Source organism: Syngnathus leptorhynchus, chromosome 7 (genome assembly GCF_054491065.1).
Source record: "Syngnathus leptorhynchus isolate UIUO chromosome 7, UIUO_Slep, whole genome shotgun sequence".
NCBI classification, from domain to species: Eukaryota; Metazoa; Chordata; class Actinopteri; order Syngnathiformes; family Syngnathidae; genus Syngnathus; species Syngnathus leptorhynchus.
The window spans coordinates 13,516,443-13,531,506 of record NC_141201.1 but is presented as its reverse complement, the minus strand read 5'-3'; the positions used below and the strand labels follow the sequence as shown (position 1 = coordinate 13,531,506).

At 45.0% G+C, this 15,064-nt stretch overlaps 1 protein-coding gene across 1 annotated transcript in view; it reads left to right on the top strand.

The window, feature by feature from the left end:
• The window catches only part of LOC147054834 (ribonuclease inhibitor-like), a 256,301-nt gene extending 242,530 nt beyond the window's left edge, over positions 1-13,771 (top strand). The window contains exon 2 of the transcript XR_015066662.1: positions 13,713-13,771. The gene's annotated coding sequence lies outside the window, so the exon portion shown is untranslated. The remainder of the gene's footprint in view (positions 1-13,712) is intronic.
• Positions 13,772-15,064: the final 1,293 nt, after the last annotated feature.

The window sequence follows — 15,064 nt, the reverse complement described above, 5'->3', positions numbered from 1 at the left end:
CCGAGGAAAAAGAGGGTCACATGATGACAACTTTGAGGACTGGTCATGGGACCCCAGAAACCCATACGAAACCAACACTTGGTACCGGTATGTAAAGTTCACTGTGTGAGCTCACACACAGGAGGGATGCTATGTGTGTTCCAAACTCCCCCCTTCCTCCACACAAGTTCACTTGGAGGCCAGAGCAATGAATGTCACTGAAGCGAAATGTATGGCATCCATGGGAGGAGGTGGATATCAACACCGTGCTGTCACAGTCAGTAATGCCGACCCTTTCCGCCCTGGACTTGAAGACGGGACCTGTGATCTGCTTTTCTGCACAAATCTCATGTGACTGTTAAAGCACGAACATTGCCGCAAGTGGCCTACACAGAGAGGCCACCTGGAGTGAACTACACATGCTACATCCAAGGGAATACAACCCACAAATGCATTTCCAGAGGAAACTGGATGGGAGCTTTGGACATCACCGCTGAGTGTCAGGATAAGAGAGCCATTTCAAGTGGTGAGGGCTCCCCTACCAACATGGCTGCACCATCTAACGGGACCTACTTCATACAGAATGGCTGGTGGCTTTGTGATCAAAAGGGTTGTCTGATGCTGCCTGCCAACTGGACAGAGGTGTGTGCACCAGTGAGGGTAACTGACCACACCTGAATATACAGCATCATCAGATGACAACGGCACACAACTCTTTTGGACGTCGACGCAGGGCTGTTGTGACCTTTGACCCTCATGACCTGGTCTGGGGTCAATGATGGACAAAACAGAGCGATTCAGGCTATTGAACAAATGGTCTTGCAAAACAGTATGGTTCTGGCCTTGATGACTGCAGCACAAGCGTTCCTGCAAGGAACCAGATCCACCATCAACAGCATCCCCGCCCCCAGTTCAAACAGTGGCAGAATAATCCTCTTCCCCTTTGGTGGCCAGGTAGTCTACCCTGAGCCACTGAAGACGACTGCGCGGCAGACATTTCCAGGTCCTCCTCGGACGAAGCAGTGCTGCACAGGGGGTGAGAATTGTGCTCACCCTCCAACAGTGGGCGTGCCAAGCCCCCGACGACTGAACAATCACGAACAATTTTTGTCTTGAACTGTTGTTATTGATAACATTCTGATCACCTAAGGCAGAGGGACCGTGTGAGACTTTTCCTGCATTATAACATCTTGCTGCAGGTGTTCACTCACACACTAAAATTGAATTGGAATATTGAGGAAAACCCTCCTCTTCACTGAAGAATTTACAGCAGGCCATGTCGGAGAAAATACAACTTCTAGGACATGACGAATGTGATGACTATAATGTGTTGCAAGACGTAGATTGCGTAGATGGTGTATAGCCAAGCATGTTTTGCAGAAACTTGATTTGACCATCGAAAATGCCTCGCAAGTGATGGATGCAATGATGTACTGTTTCTGTTTTTTTATTGATCTTTTTTATTATTATTTTTACTATTCTTCTTTCTTCGTTATATTTTCTTGCTTATGTTTGTTAATCGGGATGACAATCATATGATACACAGGAGGGATATGTTAGGGTTGATAGATTAGTTTGATTCTATGCTTATGTTGGAATGTAACCTGTAATAATTCACATAGCTTGTCGTGTCTTAACAAAGTAGTAGAACAAAGTGCTAAGATCCTTTGAACTGATTGACCAACTGCAGAGGAAACAATCAGAGGTGTTCTGTTTACACAACATCGTAAAACACCCCCTGCTGTGATCCCCCGAGCGGCCAGGGGTTCACCCCCACCTTGGCCACTCTCACCCCAACCCTACTTCTCTCAATAAATACTCTCTTGCAAGAAGAAAAAGTCAGACTTTGTTCGAACATTGCTGTACCTACAGTAATGAACAAATTCTCCACTTGCAAGTGTTCAAAAGGCATACTGTCTGCTGTGTGGTTCTTGCTAAATAAGTTAGAGTGGGAACATCTCTAACAATGGTGGTTTTAATGACTGTGTACTTTTACCAGATGTAATATGTAGCTAAAAAAAACAACAACACAGTGGTCAGCATGTCAGTACATCAGTCATTATACCTTCATTATTTCAGAACAGGTCATATGAGCCCAGTCCATCGTCGGAAATTTACGTACTACATCACACGCGTGTATAGCGCAAGAGGACACACAGTCAAATAAAATAGATTTAAAAGAAACAGACACTTGGCCTCACACACATGCACACTGCTTAAATAGCTGGTTCTTCTTTTAGCCAGATTTTAGAATCACCTCCTGAACATGTGACTAGTGAGTTTCTCTTCCCTCTTATTGGTTTAGCTAAATTTTACTTCTGATTGGTTGAGCTCTATGTGGACTGAGACTTGATTTATTATGGCAGACTATATCAGACCATTTTTAAAATTTCACTTTCGGAATCAGATGACCTCAAATGACCTGTCCATTACTTTTACTCAGACTCAAGAAATAGGTTACTAATACAAATGCCGTATTTTCCGGAAGTTAAGTCGCTCCGGAGTATAAGTCACACCAGCCATATAATGCATAATAAAAAAAAGACACATATAAGTCGCACTGGAGTATAGGTCGAATTTTTGGGGAAAATGTATTTGATAAAATCCAACACCAAGAACAGACATAATCTTGAAAGCATATTTAAAATAAAAATAGAATAGGCAACAACAGACTGAAGGTACGGTATGCTAACGTTACATGAACAAGGAACTGAGAACGTGCCTGACATAATATATTATGAGTTATTCAAATAACTATAGCATAAACAACATGCCAACAAGTTTATCGTTTTACAAGTTTTCACACACAAGTCGCTTCTGACAAATCGTACCCCCGGCCAAACTATAAACAAAACTGAGATTTGTAGTCCGGAAAATACGGTAATCCAATTGTAAATCACAAGAATTTGATGGCATGTAAAGGAGTATCAACTTGTGATGGTGTAGGGGTATACTTGCCTGAATTGTGTGTGGGGAGCATGGGATTGAATACCTAATGTCGTCTGGGATAGGCTCCACCAACACCCGCAACCCTGAAGAGGATAAGGTGTGTTTAAAATGGATAGATAGATAAAAGAGTACCTGAAGGAACCATATACACTTTCTCAGGGTTAATCCAATGTAGGGAAACCATCTATTCATATTCTGTGGAGAGCAGACAGAGTCAATTTATGGAATTCTTGGGAAATCAAAATGAGTGGGGAATTGTATACAGTAATCCATCTTTTAAGATTCAAGAGTTTTTATTCGCCATGTTTGAGCGTGCCAAACAAGGAATTTGACTCCGGTACATCACAGTCTCTGTTCAACATTTAGGTGACTAACAACACTCAGGACATGTGAAAATGACAAATGACAATATTCTCAGACATCCCCTGATCTTGAACTCCCAGGAGGGCAAGGAAAAACTCAAAACTCCAACTAGGGGAAATGAGAAACCTTGAGAAGAGACCACAGATGGGAGGGTCCCTCTTCCAGGATGACCAGGGTGCAATGGATGCAGAGAAGACACATAGTACAAACACTGTAGACAATCCAAAAAAGGTGTGGAGAGCAGGATGTTATTGCACAGCAATGACTCTGAGACTCTAAGAGTGATGTGAGTTCATCAGAGCAACAGCCTGGGAGAAGAGCTGTCTCTGTGTCTGCTGGTTTTGGCGAACAGGGCTCTACAACGCCGTCTGGAGGAAAGTAGTTCAAACTGTAACCTGTGGGAGGACCGATTAAAACCTGCAGTAGAACCTATTCAGCTGGTTAGCAAGCCTTGGGCTCTCCACAGGATGGGGGGTTCGTTTTTTTAAGCCCGTGATGCTCTGCAGACCTTTCCACACTGTTGAGGGATCAGAATTGGCAGAGAGATGTCTCTCCAGACTCTTCTCGTAACACCTCCTGCCTTTCAGTGTGTTTCTGGTCTGCTTGAACAGGTCCCGGTCGCCGCTCCTCCTTGGCTTTGTGCAGCCTCCTGAGGTTCGGTGTAAACCAAGGTTTGTCGTTGTTGTACGTGCAGAAGGTCTTAGTCTGCACACACAGATCCTCACAAAAACTGATGTATGATGTGACAGTGTCAGTGAGTTCATGCAGGTCTGAAGTTGCAGCTTCAAAAACTCCCCAATCGGTGCAGTCAAAGCAGGCTTGGAGGTCCTGCCTTGACTCTGTCCACTTCCTCACAGTCCTCACCACAGGCTTAGAAGTTTTTAGTTTCTGCCTGTAGGCTGGGACCAGATGAATTGATGAAGAACCAGATTTACCGTGGACAATTGGTTCCAAGACCACCTGCAATGTAGAGAAAATATATTGTTACAAGATAGACAGACAGACACGCACGCAGGCAGGCAGGCAGGCAGACAGGCAGGCGCAGAGAGACAAAGAGAGATAGATAGGGAAAGATAGATAGATAGATAGATAGATAGATAGATAGATAGATAGATAGATAGATAGATAGATAGATAGATAGATAGATAGATAGATAGATAGATAGATAGATAGAGAGAGAGAGAGAAAGAGAGAGAGAGAGAGAGAGACAGACAGACAGACAGACAGACAGACAGACACAGACAGACACACAGACAGACAGACAGAGAGACAGACAGACAGACAGACAGACAGACAGACCGAGACAGACAGACCGAGACAGACAGACAGACAGACAGACAGACAGACAGAGACAGAGAGACAGACAGAGACAGCCAGACAGAGACAGACAGAGACAGCCAGACAGACAGACACACACAGACACAGACAGACACACAGACACACAGACAGACAGACAGATTTCTTTCTATAATACACCTACACACTGATCCGTTGGCAACAGTCTCTCGCCTGGTCGTGAACGGGACGTTGCGTCACTGACCCGTTCGTGAGCGGGAAATTACGTCACTGACTGTAAAGGCAAATGTATGTATGTATGTATGTATGTATGTATGTATGTATGTATGTATGTATGTATGTATGTATATATATTTATGTATGTATGTATGTATGTATGTATGTATGTGTATATATATATATATATATATACATATATATATATGTGTGTGTGTATGTAGGTATATATATATATATATATATATATATATATATATATAGAGAGAGAGAGAGAGAGAGAGAGAGAGAGAGAGATATAGATATATGTGTGTGTATATGTATATACATGTATATATATATATATATATATATGTGTATAAATTTGTGCCCATCAAAGTTAAAATATTCTGTCGCTAAAAACTGCAGAGCCTACCTTTGCCAACCAATTTGACACTGTTTCATAAATATTTTCAGAAGCCAGATGTGATTGTCAAGTGGACCGGATGAAGTTCGAGGGGTTTGACAGGTATGCACTAGAGGTCATCACCTGCAATTTGGCACCAGCTGGCTATTGTTGTGAATGGGAGGGCCATCAGTAATCCCAATGTCCCTGATGCACGCTTCCTTTCATATTCTGCCCCCATGCAGGGCATCAAGCCCCATTAACCCTCTGAAGGTCTCTCGGCAGGCTCCGTGTCCTTAGCGCAGTGGCGTTATCATAAATAATGATGTTAACATAAAAGATGTCTGCTCCAAGAAGCACTTTACACAGTTTAACAGCCCAGGTTTTCATCACTGTCAATTCAATTGTATGAGCACTTTTTAAAAAAAACTCAGCTTCATACAAAGTGTAAGTACACAAGGAAAACAATAAATTATTAACGAAGACAGTAAAAAAACACTAAAACAGAAAACCCACAACAAAGTGTCAAGATGAGTCATGTTGCGTGTTGCGCGGGATGTCCAATGTTGATTCAGGAAAACAAAGATGTGGAGTATAGAGTTGGTTCTTTATTGCCAAGATCTTGGGTTGTTTAATGGCGGCCAGTACACAAGGCATGGCAGCAGATGAAACAACAACTTCTGTCTCCAGGTCAGCTTGTTTTATACTGTCCGGAAAGGCGGGAACTTGTCACAGTACCATTTCGTACCTGAGGCGGGAACTTGTCACATGACCATTTCGTACCTGAGTGTGGGAGGTGTCACCCCTCTGTATGTGTTCATCCAGTTGTGTGTGTTGTATATGTGTTCTGATTGAGCAGTTATGTTTACATAAAATAATAAAATAATTGTACATATATGAGCATCACATTGTACAGAGATTGTCTCCCCTAATAGAACATGTACACATTGCTGTTGCTCTCTCTTCAATCCCCCTTTTGACCTCGAAAGAGGTCAACAAAAAACAGAAAAAACATGCTACAGAGTGACATCAAAGAGCAAGAGCACAAACAAGCGGGGGACGCTGTCGATGGCGGATCTGGTTCCTTGCAGGAACCCTTCACTGAGGCCCACTGGGACAGATGATACCACGTCTCTCCTTTGCCGGCCAGCCGGATAGCATGCGAGAAGTGCTCCACCACTTTATAAGGACCAGTCCACCTCGACTCCGTCCACTTGCGTCTCGGGACCTTCAGCCAGACCGATGGAGTTATTTGGATCTCGGCCGTTCCTTCTGGGTCCGCTGTCGTCTGTTCTGCAAACCTGGAACCAAAGAACTGGACAATAGGTTGGAGATGTGTGCGAGAGCGCTTACCGCCCTCCGAATCTGCAACCGGAAGGGTAGACGCAGGTCCCGGAAAACAGCATCCGTTCTGCAACTCAAAAGGGGTGTGCCCAGTTCGGGCATGAACGGACATATACACACACACATCAATGCCAGAGGGAGCGCCTGAACCCAATTCAGATTGGACTCCGCCAGTACCCTGGGACAGATAATCCCACGCATCCCCTTTGCCGGCCAACCGGACGGCATGTGAGATGCGCTCCACCACCTTATAGGGTCTAGTCAACGCAGGCTCCATCCCCCTCCTTCTTGGGACCTTCAGCCAGAACGTTGGAGTGATCTGGACCTCGGTCTTTGCTTCCGTATCCACAGTAGTTTGCTGAGCAAATCTTGTCTGCAACCTTTGCAGTCTTTTGAGATGTTTCTTCTGCTCCTCTCATCACTGTGTGTTGAATTCCTAGATGTCCTGTTAAGACTCCTAAAACAATTACATTTGACAAAACATTGAATCTTCCATTCGGCTAAATTATTCTACCCCCCCCCCTTTTTTGACACATTCACGTCATGTGAAAACGCTGCGGCCAAACGATCACACAAACACATTCAAAAATTGGCGGGAGAAAACGCTGCGGCCAAACGATCACACAAACGCATTCAAAAATTGGCGGGAGTAAACGCTGCAGCCAAACGATCACACAAACGCATTCAAAAATTGGCGGGGGAAAACGCTGCGGCCAAACGATCACACAAACACATTCAAAAATAGGAATCCTGTTTACCAAAAGCTTATCTCAAACAACCCAAACACCGTTCTACAAGGCGTAAATCTCTAAATTAATCGAGGTCGCACAAACGCACCGCCGAGGAACCCGTTTCTCAAAAGTTTATCTCAAACAACCCAAACACCGTTCCACAAGGCGTAAATCTCAAAATTACTCGAGATCGCAAAAACGCACCGCCGAGCAATGTTGTTCTCAATGTAAATCACACCAACAACATTCCCCAATGCGTAAATCTCGAAATACTTCCAGATCGCAAAAACACACCGCAGAGCAATGTTGCTCTCAATGTAACTCACACCAACAACATTCCACAAAGCGTAAGTCTCGAAATACTTCCAGATCTCAAAAACCCACCGCCGAGCAATGTTGCTCTCAATGTAAATCACACCAACAACATTTCACAAGGCGTAAATCTCGAAATATTTCCAGATCGCAAAAGCGCACCGCAGAGGAACCCATTTCTCAAACGTTTATCTCAAACAACAACACAAACAACATTCCACATATACCCCAAGAAAGGAACAACTCTTGTCTACACCCGTCCGCTTTATTTTACCAGAACAAGTTCATGCGCATAAACCTGTTCAACTCACGGCAAAATACGCTTGGGGCCAGAGAAGGCAATACCACCACGGGCGGAGGTCCCAGTTCGTGAAGGAAAAACTCCTCTTACCTTTTCAAGGCGGACCTCCGGCCCAAAGCGGCAAGCCTCACCTGAAAGCGGCCGAAACCTGCTCAACTAGACAAAACCCACGTCGGGGTCACCATTTGTTGCGTGTTGCGCGGGATGTCCGATGTTGAGCCAGGAAAACAAAGATGTGGAATATAGAGTTGGTTCTTTATTGGCAAGATGAGTCATGTTGCGTGTTGCGCGGGATGTCCAATGTTGATTCAGGAAAACAAAGATGTGGAGTATAGAATTGGTTCTTTATTGCCAAGATCTTGGGTTGTTTAATGGCGGCCAGTACACAAGGCACGGCAGCAGATGAAACAACAACTTCTGTCTCCAGGTCAGCTTGTTTTATACTGTCCTGAAAGGCGGGAACTTGTCACAGGACCATTTTGTACCTGAGGCGGGAACTTGTCACATGACCATTTTGTACCTGCGTGTGGGGGGCGTCACCCCCCTGCGTGTGTTCATCCAGTTGTGTGTGTTGTATACGTGTTCTGATTGAGCAGTTATGTTTACATAAAATAATAAAAGAATTGTACATATATGAGCATCACATTGTACAGAGATTGTCTCCCCTAATAGAACATGTACACATTGCTGTTACTCTCTCTTCAGTCAAAAGCCAAAGAAGAAAAATGTACCAAAGATAGGCAGCAAGGGGGTTTGCCTAAAATTTGGCAGAAGGTCATTCCAAAGAGTGGGATGAGTAACGCAAAAGCCTCGATACCCTTTGAGTCTTCGCTGAGTCCTTGGTAGGCCATCGTTTAAATTTGGATGTATCTGTTTCTCATTCCAGTTCTTTAATTCAATTTCGGTTCTCAGAAATTCTCGATTCCGACTCTCCACCAAAAAAAGGAGGAGTTATTTTTGGACAAACAGTGTGAACTCTCCTTTTTATTTCTTGTTCATTGTACTGTTTGTGAACTTTATCACGAGTTACAGTTGTTAGAGTGGTGCTCGCTCTAACTTATTTGCAAGAACCACACGGTAGACAGTATGCCCTTTTAACACTTGCAAGTGGAGAAAACGTTCGTCACTGTGCATACAGTGATGTTCGAACGAACTCTGACTTTCGTCTGATGCAAGAGAGTATTTATTGAAAGAAAGCAGGTTGGGGGTGAGTGTGGACAGGTTTGGTTAACCTCCGGCCTCTAGTCAAATCAGAGCAGGGGGTGTTTTACAACATTGGGGGAAACAGAACAACTTTGATTGCTTCCTTTGCAGCTGGTCAATCAAGGAGAGGATCCAACCACTTTATTTTACTGCATTGTGAGAGCAGGACAAGTTTGTTTAATAATTATAGTCTACATTCCAACATTATTACTGCATTGTGAGAGCAGGACACGTTTGGTTAATCATTATAGTCTACATTCTAACATAATCATACGATCAAAATAATGTATCAACCCTAACAACAGTGATCCCTCATTTTTCGCAGGGGCGTTCCAGAAGCACCTGCGAATAAACGCTATATACATTAATTAGAAATTTAAACACCACTGTGTTGAACGTTTTTGGTTGCTAGAGGGGATGGGTGTATTGTATGGTAAGTTAATCAGAAATATGATTTACCTTCCTTCCCCACCGTCAGTTGTCTTCCGGGTAAGAGCAACGCTGGAGTCAGATCTGTTGACTGCCACTTCTGTCCTAGACCGTGTCCGTTACTTGTTTTTCGTTTTCCCGTTTTCAGTGCATCCGTCTCTTCTTTTATTTTTCTCGTGTTGTCTTCCATCCACCTCGCATCCCCCCTCTCACCTATCTGTTTCCTCTCCCTTGGACTACCAGCTACGTTAGCCAGCTGGCCAAAACCACCACCGGACCCTCCTGCCCCCCGGCTCTGAGCCTGCGGCCGCCTGCTGTGGACTGGACAGCAGCCCTGGCCTGGCTCTCTGGCCGGCGTCCTCAAGGGGTGGGCTCCACTCCCTGCGGGCTCACCGGCCATGGCTCGGCTCTGTGCCGCCGTGGTGCGTTGGGGCCTGCCATTCGTGCGGGTGCAGTCGAGGTCGACCGGCATCACCGCCTGGTCCACTGCTGCTTCCACATGAGGCTGGGATCCCACACCGTCGCCGCTACATCTGGACTGTCTTTTAACCGGCACTTCCCCAACGGCTCATCTCCTCTTTGTGGACTACCAACCCTCTTTGTTAACCCCGCCCCCTGCACTCGTTGAAGTTGGTAGAATCCAATTTAGCTTTGTGTGCCTGGATGACGTTAGCTGTAGGGGAGATTCTTCAATATGGGGCTGGGGCCGAGCTACAATTTAATTAAGTTGTATAAATCTTTTTAATTCAAGAAAATCCACCCTAATTGCTGGATCTCTCGTAATAACCTTGGATCCAGTAAATGGCGATAATGCCTGGTATATTGGATGGTAAACTGCCAAAAAACAGTAAAGTAGAAATCCACGTTTTGTCTTAGAATGCACTTTTTGCATCACAGTTCCCTTTCCCATATCTAACCCTGCCCCGCACTCATTGACGTCGGTAGGGTCCAATTTAGCTTTGTGACTGAAGTCGCTAGTTGTAGTGAAGAGGAGTGGTTCATGAGTAAAAAAGCCAGGTGCTGCTGAAAAAGCTGGATAAGTAAAAGACAAACTTTAGATGATGATGCTGCCAAGTATGCAAACCTCACATGTATGTTTTCAAGAAGACGGACCGAAGAGGAAAATAGTAAAGAGCCACAGACACAGGCTAATTAGTATGCTAATATCAGGTTTGGATGCTCTGAATAGGCAATGTGCTTTTTTAGCTATTCATTTTGCATATTAGGAGATAAACATACTGTACATCGTTTTATTAATGTAAAACAATCTTCATAATGCAACATAAGACATACTTTAACTGCTAAAGTAGCATGCTAACCATCTGAACTATGTGGTTTTGTATAATAAAAAGTGTGTAATTAAATTACATTAACAATTTACTAATGCAGTGTTTGTCAACCACTGTGCTGCGGCACACTAGTGTACCGTGAGTGATCGTCAGGTGTGCCGTGGAAAATTATCCAATTTCACTTAATTGATCTAAAAATATTTTTTGAAAACGAATTAACCAGGATATCAGCTCTGTGTTCATCCAAACATGCACAGGTTTCACACTAAGTGAGTAAAATATATTGAGATTGACATTTTGTACATGCAACTTTTCATATTGTAACAGTGAAATCTTTCCCAAATATTATTGGACTTTAAGTGCACTTTTTATTTGAAAGAAGAACTATAAAAGATGATAAAATACGTTTTTGAGTTGATTCCTATTCAAGACTCTTTGATAGGAATGACTACCGTAATTTTCGGACTATAAATCGCTCCGGAGTATAAATCGTACCAGCCATAAAATGCACAATAAAGTGAAAAAAAAACATTTATAAGTCGCATCGGAGTATAAATCACACTTTTGGGGCAAATTTATTTGTCAAAATCCAACACCAAAAACAGACATGAACCAGCAACAACAGGCTAAACGATACGGTATGCTAACGTGACATATACACAAACGAGGAGCTGAGAACGGGCCTGACGTAACATGAAGAGTTATTCAAGTAAGTATTACATAAATAACATGTTTATAAAACCATCTGTGTCACTCCAATTCAGCAAATTCATCGATCTTGCTATATGTAAACAATGCCGCGTATGCGCCGCAGACCCATATGACGATATAAAAAGTATATATCAAACAACTATCATATTACAACAATATTATCAAACCATCTGTGTCACTCCAAATCATTAAATCCATTGATCAAATTCCTCGTTCTTTATGTCAACAACGCCGCACGTGCGCTGCAGAGATCTAGTATATAACTATATTGTAGTGTTAACAAAGTACCAGGAAAGACGTGGGTTTGGTAAACGGCTCTTTATTTAACAAAACGAGAGTTCAACGAGCCAACAACTACTGAACCTCCAGCCACAGAGGTGGAAGAGAGCTCCATAGAATAGGAGCGGACGTGCGTAAAAGCCATGTCCAAGCCCCATCCACAGTCCCCGGACAGCCACCCGGCCGAGCGCCGGCCCCCGACTTCCATCCATGGAGGTGAAAGAGAGTTCCGTCAAGTAAGACCGGGCGCGCGTAAAAGCCATAATAGTTTTTTCAAACCTTCTGTGTCACTCCAAATCATTAAATCCTTCAAACACTTTGTCCTCCGTGTCACTTACAAACAAAGCCGCTAATGATGCCGGTAGTACATGGGTCCCTTCGTCATCCCGTGATCGAATCCTTTGCCCTTTATGTAAACAACCGCCGCGCGGCACGGGTGACGTCACTTGCAGTTCAAATTACAGTAATCCCTTGCTACATTGCGGTTCGTTTATCGCGGTTTCACTACATCGCGGATTTTTGATTTTTGAAAATTTGTAAAAAAAATCACATATAAGTCGCTCCACTGTGTGTGTGTTGTGTGTGTGTGTGTGTTTGCACACATGTGATGCGTCAGTGCAGTAGTGTTGGAGTAGTAGTGCCTGTAGTTTGTGCATGCTGTTTGCTGCCTCTGCTTGCCACTTTTCTGCTTTCAGCTACCGCCACAGGCTAGCCCTCTGTTTCCGGGGGTGAAAAGAGGAGCTGAGTGTATAAGCCTCCTCAGTCGGTACACAGCCTCTCCATTGCCAAGACTTGCACACGCCTCCTCGTGGCCACACACGGCAACTGGCTTCTTGCGGTCCCAGGCTAAGTTGTGAAGGATATCGGAGCAGCAGTGGGCCCCAGAGATGTGGCATGTAGGCCAACCGGCGTGTGGACACGCCCTACTGCCCATCAACCACTGTCCCTGCTGTGGGTAAACAGCTCCAGCTATGGGTAAATAGTGAAGACCTCAACGGCGGACCAGACGGAGGATGATGGCTGACCTAAGGGGAGGCGTCACAACGGCTGGGAAGGCGGATGAAGGCTGCAGCAGAAAAGGGTCACCAGTCGTCTTGGTCTCCTTGCCACTGGATTCTGACCCCGATCTGTCAAGGACAGTGTGGTGACTGTCTGTGCACCAGTCTCCCCACTTAAAACAAAGTCACGCATAGGCGTCTTTTTCAGGGAATCCACTTTACATTCCAAATTAAAGTCCTGTGGCGACCAGTAAGTGGCAACGGGGGCAGGATTGTGAAGTCTGGATCCCCTAGTCACAAGCTGGCACATCAGGCGGTGGATGTTAGATGATCGTTGGTCTCTTGGACCGAGGCAGAAAGAGCTCTTTGGTAGCTGCATCCACGACTGAGCAGCCCTTTTTAGGATCCACTCTGCTCACCCCTGACGGGGATGAGGTATTGTCAAAAATCCCCAAGGAGGACAAGATTATTATATTAGGAGATTTCAATGCCAGAGTGGGCCGTGACCACCACCTCTGGAAGGGCACCATTGGAAAGGAAGGCATTGGAAACATCAACTTCAACGGGGTTTTGCTTCTTAGCAAATGTGCTCAATACAACCTTACCTGTTACGCTCAACTGGAGTGGTGAGCCAAAAGTGCCGAGGACCCAGGAGACAAGACACAGAGACTGAGGTTTCAGGGCAAAAATAAAATATTTACTTCTCTCACAAAAAGGTGATCCAAGGTGGATTTGAGGGAGGAAACACTGGTTTGACGTGGAGTTGCGCGCTGACCACAGAAGGTTAACATCGAAGCGTCGAGCACAGTCTCTCAGGGGGTTTTGTAGACAGCCTCTGACGAGATGATCTGGAACAGCTTGTTTGATTGAGATGAGCCACACCTGTGCTGGGCTGACTGCAGCCAGCACTTGTGAGGCTGGTTTCAGGCTGAGGAGGAAGTGGATTGGACTTTGCCCTTATTTGGCATGCAGAAGAGGAACTGGGGATGAGTGGCACAACATTACCATCACCAATACCATCTTTCGCCAGAAGAACAAACTCAAGGGTTCATGGAGACACCCTCGCTCTAAACAATGGCATCTTATTGACTATGTCATTGTCAGACCCACGGATCAGCGCGACGTGAGCATCACAAAAGCCATGATAGATTCAGGGGCCTGCTGGACAGATCACCGCCTGATACGATCCACAATGTCCATCAGACTCAAGAGGAAGAGAAGACTGCAAAAGAAGCTGAGCCGGCAGAGACTAAACCTTGAGACCCTGAACAAAACTGCCGCCCTGCAGCTGTTTCAGGCCTCTCTTGGAGAAAGCCTCAATCAGGAATACCCTGAGGACATTGAAGAACACTGGAGCCTGCTCAAGTCTTCCATCCTTGATACCTGCAGTGCCACTCTCGGGTACAAGTCCAGAAAGCATCAGGACTGGTTTGACGAGAATGACACAGAGATAGCTCATCTCCAAGAAAAGGGAAACCTTTCGTGTCTGGCAAAATGACATCACCTGCAAAGCAAAGAGACAGGCTCAACTCCAGAGCCAAGGCTGACGTCCAAAGCCGGGTGAGACAGATTAAAAACTCCTGGTGGACTGAAAGGGCACTGGAAATCCAGTTTGGCAGACTCTGGTGACACCAGAGGCTTTTTCAGCACTACTAAGGCTGTCTACGGGCCAAGCCATCGCGGCCTAAAACCCCTACGCTCTAAAGATGGGCAGGAGCTATTAAAGGACAATGAGTCCATAAACAACCGGTGGAGAGAGCACTTTCAGGAACTCCTCAACCGTGACAGCACAACTCAGTCAGATTTCCTCAGTCACATCCCTCAGAGTCCCATCAGGGAAGACATGGGTGAACCTCCCACTTTAGCAGAGGTCCAAGATGCCATCAGGAGCCTGAAGAACAATAAGGCCTCTGGGCCAGATGGGATCCCAGCTGAGGTCCTAAAGGAAGGTGGACCAGAGCTCCAGCGCCACATCCATTCCCTCTTTCTGAAGGTCTAGGAAAAAGAAGTACTCCCCTCGGAGCACAGGGACGCTCTGATAGTGACCATTCTCAAGAAAGGGGACAAAGCGGATTGTGGGAACTATAGGGGCATCTATATATATGCCATCGAGTGGTGCCGACCGTGTTGACTGGCACCATGTTGTCACATGACCATGCGTGTTAATAACACGCGGTGATAATGTATATATATATGTATATAGGCTGACGTCAACAGCTGTTTTTTTTTCTTTTTTAAGTGACACAGCGGCTGAAGATTCTGATGGATTTAATGATTCA